General features: G+C 32.8%; 1 non-coding gene across 1 annotated transcript; it reads left to right on the top strand.

Annotated features, from left to right (window-relative positions):
* Nucleotides 1–576: 576 nt before the first annotated feature.
* TRNAL-UAG (transfer RNA leucine (anticodon UAG)) lies at nucleotides 577–656 on the top strand. The gene has a single exon. It is a non-coding gene; the product is annotated as a tRNA-Leu (tRNA).
* The last annotated feature ends 8,274 nt before the right edge of the window (nucleotides 657–8,930 follow it).

Here is an 8,930-nt window from a genome sequence, read left to right as displayed (position 1 = left end):
AGAAAAAAAAGTTTTGTTTGGTATACTGTGTGCTAAGTATTCTTTTCCTATCAATGAACTTTTCATAATTTTCATAATAGAATCCTCATATTCTATTATATGAAAAGTGGAGTATTCTTACAATAGGACTTACAACTTCCACCTATCTTCTCCAAAATCATAAGGTTAGTAAATCTTATTAATAAGAGCATAAAGACTTTCATTCTAGAAATTTTTAAAAAATCCAAAAAGCCTTTTCCATTTATCCATTTTAATTTCATCATTAAATAGAAACCCTTTTGGATTTTTTTCATTGTATTGAAAGAATTTTCAAAATGTAAACGAGAAATTAATTAGAAAAAATTAGTTCTACAATTGCAAGTTAGAAAAAAGAAATTCCAACTCTTTCAAGCAGTGTTTGTGTTTCTATTGGGCAAAGCAAGAGTTTATTGTAAAAAAAAAATGGAAACGATACTACCAAACGAAGTCTATTTTAATGAAAACTCTAATGTTCCTAAATTTTATGGACTTTCCCAATATCGACGATTCCCAAGATAATAGCTATTATTCTTTTAAGTTACCTATTATTTGAAGTTAGCCGCCATGGTGAAATTGGTAGACACGCTGCTCTTAGGAAGCAGTGCTCAAGCATCTCGGTTCGAATCCGAGTGGCGGCATTCTTGAAAAAGAATACAATAGATTAGAAATCAATTCGAAATTTACAATTTTGTAATGGGACCTTCCCCTTATGCTATTTGCAACTTTAGAACATATACTAACTCATATCTCTTTCTCAACGATTTCAATTGTGATTACGATTCATTTTATAACCTTATTAGTTCGTGAACTTGGAGGATTACGTGATTCGTCAGAAAAAGGAATGATAGTTACTTTTTTCTCTATAACAGGATTCTTAGTTTCTCGTTGGGCTTCCTCGGGACATTTTCCATTAAGTAATTTATATGAGTCATTGATCTTCCTTTCATGGGCCCTGTATATTCTTCATACCATTCCTAAAATACAGAACTCTAAAAATGATTTAAGCACAATAACTACGCCAAGTACTATTTTAACGCAAGGCTTTGCCACATCGGGTCTTTTAACTGAAATGCATCAATCCACGATACTAGTACCTGCTCTACAATCTCAGTGGTTAATGATGCATGTCAGTATGATGTTATTAAGCTATGCAACTCTTTTGTGCGGATCCTTATTATCTGCCGCTATTCTAATCATTAGATTTCGAAATAATTTCCATTTCTTTTCTAAAAAGAAAAAAAATGTTTTAAATAAAACATTTTTCTTTAGTGATATTAAATATTTTTATGCAAAAAGAAGTGCTTTAAAAAGAACCTCTGTCCCTTCATTTCCAAATTATTACAAATATCAATTAACGGAGCGTTTGGATTCTTGGAGTTATCGTGTCATTAGCCTAGGATTTACCCTTTTAACCGTAGGTATTCTTTGTGGAGCAGTATGGGCTAATGAGGCCTGGGGATCCTATTGGAATTGGGATCCTAAGGAAACTTGGGCATTTATTACTTGGACCATATTCGCAATTTATTTACATAGTAGAACAAATACAAATTGGAAGGGTACGAATTCTGCACTTATAGCTTCGATAGGATTTCTTATAATTTGGATTTGTTATTTTGGTATAAATCTATTAGGAATAGGCTTACATAGTTATGGTTCGTTTACATTAACACCTAAATGATTACATAAAATAAAACCTTCATGAAATGAAGGTTTTTACTTTTATGTTTTATTTGAGAACCCCTTGAACGCCTTCTCAAAGGGTTCTCAAAAATTCGAGATAGATCTAATTATACTTTTTTACTTATTTCTGCATTAATAGAGCAGACGAGTAAAAAAAAGCAAACCTATTTAGGATAATAATTGGATAAGAGAGCCTCTACCCTGTCAACGGATAGGGAGAGAACAAAATCTGGATAAATACCAATTCCTATTACTGGTAAAAAGATACAGATTAAAATAAAGAGTTCTCGTGGTCCAGAATCCACAAAATTTGCGTTTGGAACATTAAATAGCTTGTATCCATAGAACATCTGGCGTAACATAGATAATAAATAAATAGGAGTTAATATCATTCCAATTGCCATTACAAAAGTAATTAGTGTTTTTGGCATTAACAGAAATTTTGGACTAGTAATTAGTCCAAAAAATACTACTAATTCTGCGACAAAACCACTCATTCCTGGTAAGGCAAGAGAAGCCATTGAAAAGCTACTAAACATGGTAAAAATTTTAGGCATTGGGATGGATATTCCCCCCAGTTCTTCGAGATAAACAAGACGCATTCTATCAGAAGCGGTTCCTGCCAAGAAAAAAAGTGTAGCACCAATAAATCCATGGGATAATATTTGTAAAATAGCTCCATTGAGTCCAATGTTGGTTATGGAACCAATTCCTATAATTATGAAACCCATGTGAGATACAGAGGAATAAGCTATTCTTTTTTTGAAATTTCGTTGACCAAGAGAAGTTGAAGCTGCATAGATTATTTGGATCGCTCCTATTATTACTAACCAGGGCGAAAATAGATAATGAGCATGAGGTAACAATTCCATGTTGATCCGAATCAATCCATATGCTCCCATCTTTAATAATATTCCCGCTAAAAGCATACATGTACTATAATGTGCTTCCCCATGGGTATCTGGTAACCACGTATGTAGGGGTATAATCGGCAATTTGACAGCATAAGCAATAAGGAAGCCAAAATATAAAAGTATTTCCAAGGTTGCAGGGTATGATTGATTAATTAATCTTTCCAAATCTAATCCTGGTTCGTTGGAACCATATAAGCCCATACCCAGAACTCCGATTAAGAAAAAAATGGAACCGCCTGCAGTATACAAAATAAACTTTGTAGCTGAATATAGACGCCTCTTCCCCCCCCACATGGATAAAAGTAAGTAAACAGGAATTAATTCTAACTCCCACATGATAAAAAAAAGTAAAAGGTCTCGCGAAGAAAATAATCCTATTTGACCACTATACATTGCGAGCATCAGGAAATAGAATAATCGCGAATTCCGTGTAATTGGCCAAGCTGCTAAAGTAGCTAAAGTAGTGATAAATCCTGTCAATAAAATAGATCCTAATGAAAGTCCATCGATTCCCAATCTCCAGTGGAAATCGAAGACATCTATCCATTTATAATCCTCCTTTAATTGGATTAAGGGATCCTCCAGTTGGAAATGATAACAGAACGCATAAGTCATTAGAAGGAATTCTAATAAACAAATAGATATAGTATACCACCTAACGACTTTGTTTCCCTTATGAGGTAAAAAGAAAATTAATGAACCTGCAAATATCGGCAAAACAACAAGTATTGTTAACCAAGGAAAATAACTCATGATAAAGTGATAAAGACAAGATACGTTTTGACCAGAAAAGCCCGTGCTCGATTATTTCGAGCACAGGCTTCTTCGGTAAAGAGGAATCAGACGATTCGAGTGAAGTTTTTTGTAACGTATCAATAAGATAGAGCCATGCTACGTGTTGTTTCAGGCCCTAAATAAACGCGGACACTTAAAAAATCTGTCGGGCAGGCAGATTCACATCTCTTACAACCCACACAATCTTCGGTTCTCGGCGCGGAAGCAATTTGCTTGGCTTTACATCCATCCCAGGGTATCATTTCTAATACATCTGTTGGACAAGCTCGTACACATTGAGTGCATCCTATACATGTATCGTAAATTTTTACGGAATGTGACATTGGATCTATAAATTTTTCTTTTCAACATAAAATTTTTCGATCTGGTAAAAATGAAATTAGTACTATAATGAGTCATATGTATTGTAGACACCAGACGAAGCAATGGTTTATCCAAACTTCAAAAATAAAAATCTATTTTTTAATCTGTTTGTGAGAAAGCGTGAAGAGAGCCAAGAGACTTTAATTTTGGATTTCAACAATAAGAAATAAGAAAGAATTTTACGAATTGTACAGACGAATTCGAATTAGCCAATAAATTGGCTATCGTCTTTTCAATATAAATTATTGCAATATTCAAATTGCAATATCAATGAATTACAAATACAAAAATTCATTTAAGTGAAAAAGAATACTATGCAATAATCTACTAAAAAAAGCAATAATCTACTAAAAAAAATGGATATTCTCAAATAATACTAAGAAAATAGTATTGATTTCTATTTATTTTAATATGTGCGCCTTTGTTTAGAGGATTCTATGTCTAATTATTCAAAATTCTAATTATTCAATAAATTAGATTGATTGATACGAGTGGATTTCCTATTACGATGGATGGAAGAAAGAATGGATAGTCCAATAGCGGCTTCAGCAGCCGCAAGGGCTATAACAAAAATTGCGAAAATATCTCCTTTTAATTGGCGACTATCAAATAGATCAGAAAATGTTACGAGATTTAGATTAATTGAATTCAGTATAAGTTCAAGACATATTAGAGCTCTAACCATGTTTCGGCTTGTGATCAATCCATAGATACCAATCGAAAATAAATAGACACTCAAAAAAAGTACATGCTCAAACATCATTAACTAACTCCTTATCAATCTCGATTCATTTCAATATGAGGGCAAGAATTGAACCGATTCAATTAATTACAATAGAACAATTACACAACAAAAGAGAAAATAAAGGAGGTATTTGTTGGCAGTAGATGGATTTTACTAAATCAAAATTGTGATTCTTTAGTTATTTATTTTAGATTTGCAATTCTTATAATTTGTACTTTTTCTAAGTTTTCTTATTGCCGAGCCATAGTAATTGCACCTATTAAAGAAACTAGAAGAATTATGGAAATGAGTTCAAACGGAAGATAAAAATCGGTTGCTAAATGAATTCCAATTTGTTGAACATTATTTATGAGACCCTGTTCTACTATTTGGTTTGATCTTGTAGTCCAAAGAATTCCATACCACGACGTATCTGGGATAGTAGTCATTAGCGAAAAAACAATAGTTATACAAACGAGTGAAGTGAACCCATCTCCAATAGTCCAATAATTCTTATCTTTAGACCATTCTGAGCCATTTACGAACATTACAGCGAATATGATCAAGACATTTATGGCTCCCACATAAATAAGAAGTTGTGCGACAGCTACAAAGTAGGAATTTAATAAAAAATAGAATAAGGATATACAAACAAGAACTAATCCCAGCGAAAAGGCAGAATAAATGGGGTTGGTAAGTAATACTACTCCTAGACCCCCTAGTAGAAGAACAAATCCCCCAAATAGCATAAGAATCTCATGTATTGGTCCAGGTAAATCCATTATGGATAAAAAGAAATTAATAGTATAAAATTTTTCATGAACTGACTAAAACTAAAGGATTCAAGGAAGGAAAAAAGGATTTGGGTATTTTTTTGTGTATAAACTGTATAGTTATAAATTATATTATATCACGAAAATCTAGTCTGATTTAAAATAAGAAATAATTTCCAATAAGCAGTAGTTTTTCTTTATAGTTTAATTTTAAAGTTTAATAAAGAATTATTAGATTTTTATAACAAAAAGACAAAATCAAAGTTTAGTAATCAGTAATCGTTCTTGAATTCGAAGATTTTTCTTTGTTTATTTTACTTTCAGACGAATTCCTAATTGTTTGAATTGTGTAATCTCCCATTATGGAGATTGGTAACCGACTTAAAGCAATTTGATTGTAATTCAATTCATGACGATCATAGGTAGAAAGTTCATATTCTTCAGTCATTGATAAACAGCTTGTTGGACAGTACTCAACACAATTGCCACAAAATATACAAACTCCGAAATCAATACTATAATTAAGCAATTGTTTTCTTTTAATATCCTTTTCAAATCTCCAATCCACAACGGGTAAATCTATCGGACATACGCGAACACATACTTCACAAGCAATACATTTATCAAATTCAAAGTGGATTCGCCCTCGGAAACGCTCTGGTGTAATTGATTTTTCATAAGGGTAGTGAATCGTTATAGGTAAACGATTTGTGTGGGATAAGGTAGTTATGAAACTTTGACCTATGTACCTTGTAGCACGTATTGTTTGTTGACCATAACTCATGAACCCAGTTACCATAGGGAACATATTCATTCTAAATATCTATGAAAAAGATATGTTTCTTTCTCTTGTTTGAGAGAGCTTTTGTGTTGAAAATATTCTTACTATTATTGTATTATCTTATTTATAGTGAAACAAGTTGAGAAGAGGTTGTTAATAAGAGATTGCCCAGGGAAATAGGTAAAAGAAATTTCCATCCAAGATTTAATAACTGATCCATTCTCATCCTCGGTAAAGTCCATCTTATTGTGATAGAAATGAAGAGAAATAAATAAGCTTTAGTTAATGTAATAAATATACCCATTGTCATTTCCAAAATTCCAACTGCTTTATTCATTTGGAAAAAATCAAAAAAGGATATATAGGGAATAGAGAAATTCCACCCGCCCAAGTAGAGAACTGTTACAAATAAAGAAGAAACTAATAAATTTAGGTAAGAAACAAGATAAAATAAACCATATTTGATACCGGAATATTCAGTTTGGTAACCTGCTACTAATTCTTCCTCCGCTTCTGGTAAATCAAAGGGTAATCTTTCACATTCTGCCAAAGAAGAAATTAAAAAAACCAGAAAACCTATAGGCTGACGCCAAATATTCCATCCAAAAAAACCGTATTTTGACTGTGCTTCAACTATATCAACTGTACTTGAACTGTTAGATAATCATAGTCGATGATAACATCACAGTTCCCACCGCTATTTCAAAACCGTACATGAAACCTTAGCTTCATACGGCTTCTCTATGATCAGAAAAAAGAAAGGACTGTTTTGTTCCTAGCCCCTGGGGCGTAGATAGAATTAGATAAAATAAAATAAATAGATTTGAAAGTCCTAAATTAGACCAAAGGAATTCCGTCTGCTAGAATAAGAAAAAGCGCTTCCGAATTGATCTCATCCTTTATAATATAATGAAAATTTTTCTTTGTTCAGTAATAACTTAATCTTGGAATAAAACACTTGTTACTTGTTATAGGAATTCAATTAATAAATGGAAAGAGTTGGGTATTAGTTCATGAGCAATTCTGCATGAATATGGATAGAGGAAGGAAATAATGAAAATTTTTTCTAGTGCACTCCATATCTTTTTTACTATTCTTCTTTCCCCAGGGAGGGGGTATTCAAAAAGAAAAAATGGATAAAGGGTTAATTCGTTCTTGATAGCCATTTCCTTAACAAGTGAATGGGAACATACTCTGGATCGGAATCCGAAGAAAGTACTACTTGATAATTTCTACAAATTGCAAGTCCTTATTATGATTCCTTTTATGGGCAAAAATCTCTAATGTTTTAGATTTTCCATTACTAATCCTTTATGTACTTTAGTGTTCCTAACCCTTCACTAACTTTTGGTGGATTCTTCTTATGGATTATTAAGTTATAGTAATAACTAGGAGTATTCTAGTAATGGAATTCCATATCGTGAATCCTTTATTCTTGGCCGCTTCAAGATATGATGACTAATTAAAAAATATCAACCTTGGGATAAAGAGTTTACACTGCTTATGTTTACTTCCACTTTTTTCTTGTACGTAGGAAATGAGATTTTTTCTTTTTACTACAAATTTTTAAGCTGTTTTGTTTCACTCATATAGCTATCTAGTTTAACTTACCAACCCAAATACTAAATAAGAAAAGGAATATAAATAGTTAATGGATTTTATAGGAAAAAGATCTATTTTAACGAATCACACGTAGAGATATTGCTAGCACACAAAAAGTTAATGGTATTTCATAACTAATGGATTGAGCAGCAGCTCGTAGACCGCCTGAAAAAGAATATTTATTATTTGAGCTATATCCTGCCATAAGAAGACCAATAGGAGCTATACTTGAAATGGCAATCCATAAAAAAACACCAATACTAAGATCGGCTAAAACAAAATGATATCCCAAAGGGATAACTAAAAAACTTAATAAAACTGATATGACTGCTATAGAGGGTCCAATGCTAAATAAAGAAATATCTCCTCGGGATGGCAGAATATCTTCTTTTAAAAGTAGCTTAGTCCCATCTGCTATAGCTTGAAGCAGGCCCAGGGGGCCAGCATATTCAGGACCAATACGTTGTTGTATCGACGCAGATATTTCTCTTTCTAACCACACAATTACGAGTACCTCTATTGTTATTCCCAAAAGGAGGGTCAAAATGGGTAGAATCGATATCAGTCCATAGACTTCTTTTAATAATTCCAATTTCGAAAAAGAATTGATAGTTTCTACCTCTACCCTATCTATTATCATTTCAACGATCAACTTCCCCCATAATGATATCTATACTACCTAATATCGTCATGATATCAGCCAATTTCATTTTTTTAACTAGCTGAGGAAGAATTTGCAAATTAATAAACCCGGGTGGACGGATTTTCCATCTCCAGGGGAAAAGGCTATCATCTCCTACTAGATAAATCCCTAATTCACCTTTTGGGGCTTCTACTCTTACATAAAGCTCTTGTCTTGACAATTCAAAATTGGGCGAAGGTTTTTTACCAAGAAATTTATACTCAAAATCATTCCATTCAGAATTCTTTTCTTTCTTAAAGCGTCGGACTTCTAAATTCTCATAAGGTCCTCCAGGAATTTTTTCTACAGCTTGTTGAATTATTTTGATGGATTCCCTCATTTCACCAATTCGTACTAAATAGCGAGCTAACGAATCCCCTTCTTTTTGCCATTGGACTTTCCAATCAAATTGGTTGTAAGACTCATAAGGATCTACTTTACGAAGATCCCATTGTATTCCAGAAGCTCGTAACATCGGTCCCGATAAGCCCCAATTTACTGCTTCTTCTCCGCTAATAAAACCTACTCCTTCAACTCGCTCTAAAAAAATTGGATTCTGTGTAATAAGTTGTTGATATTCAACAACTCCGCGTAAAAA

Source organism: Aegilops tauschii, unplaced genomic scaffold, assembly GCF_002575655.3.
Source record: "Aegilops tauschii subsp. strangulata cultivar AL8/78 unplaced genomic scaffold, Aet v6.0 ptg000791l_obj, whole genome shotgun sequence".
Lineage (NCBI taxonomy): Eukaryota > Viridiplantae > Streptophyta > Magnoliopsida > Poales > Poaceae > Aegilops > Aegilops tauschii.
This window is presented reverse-complemented; position numbering and strand designations above follow the sequence as displayed.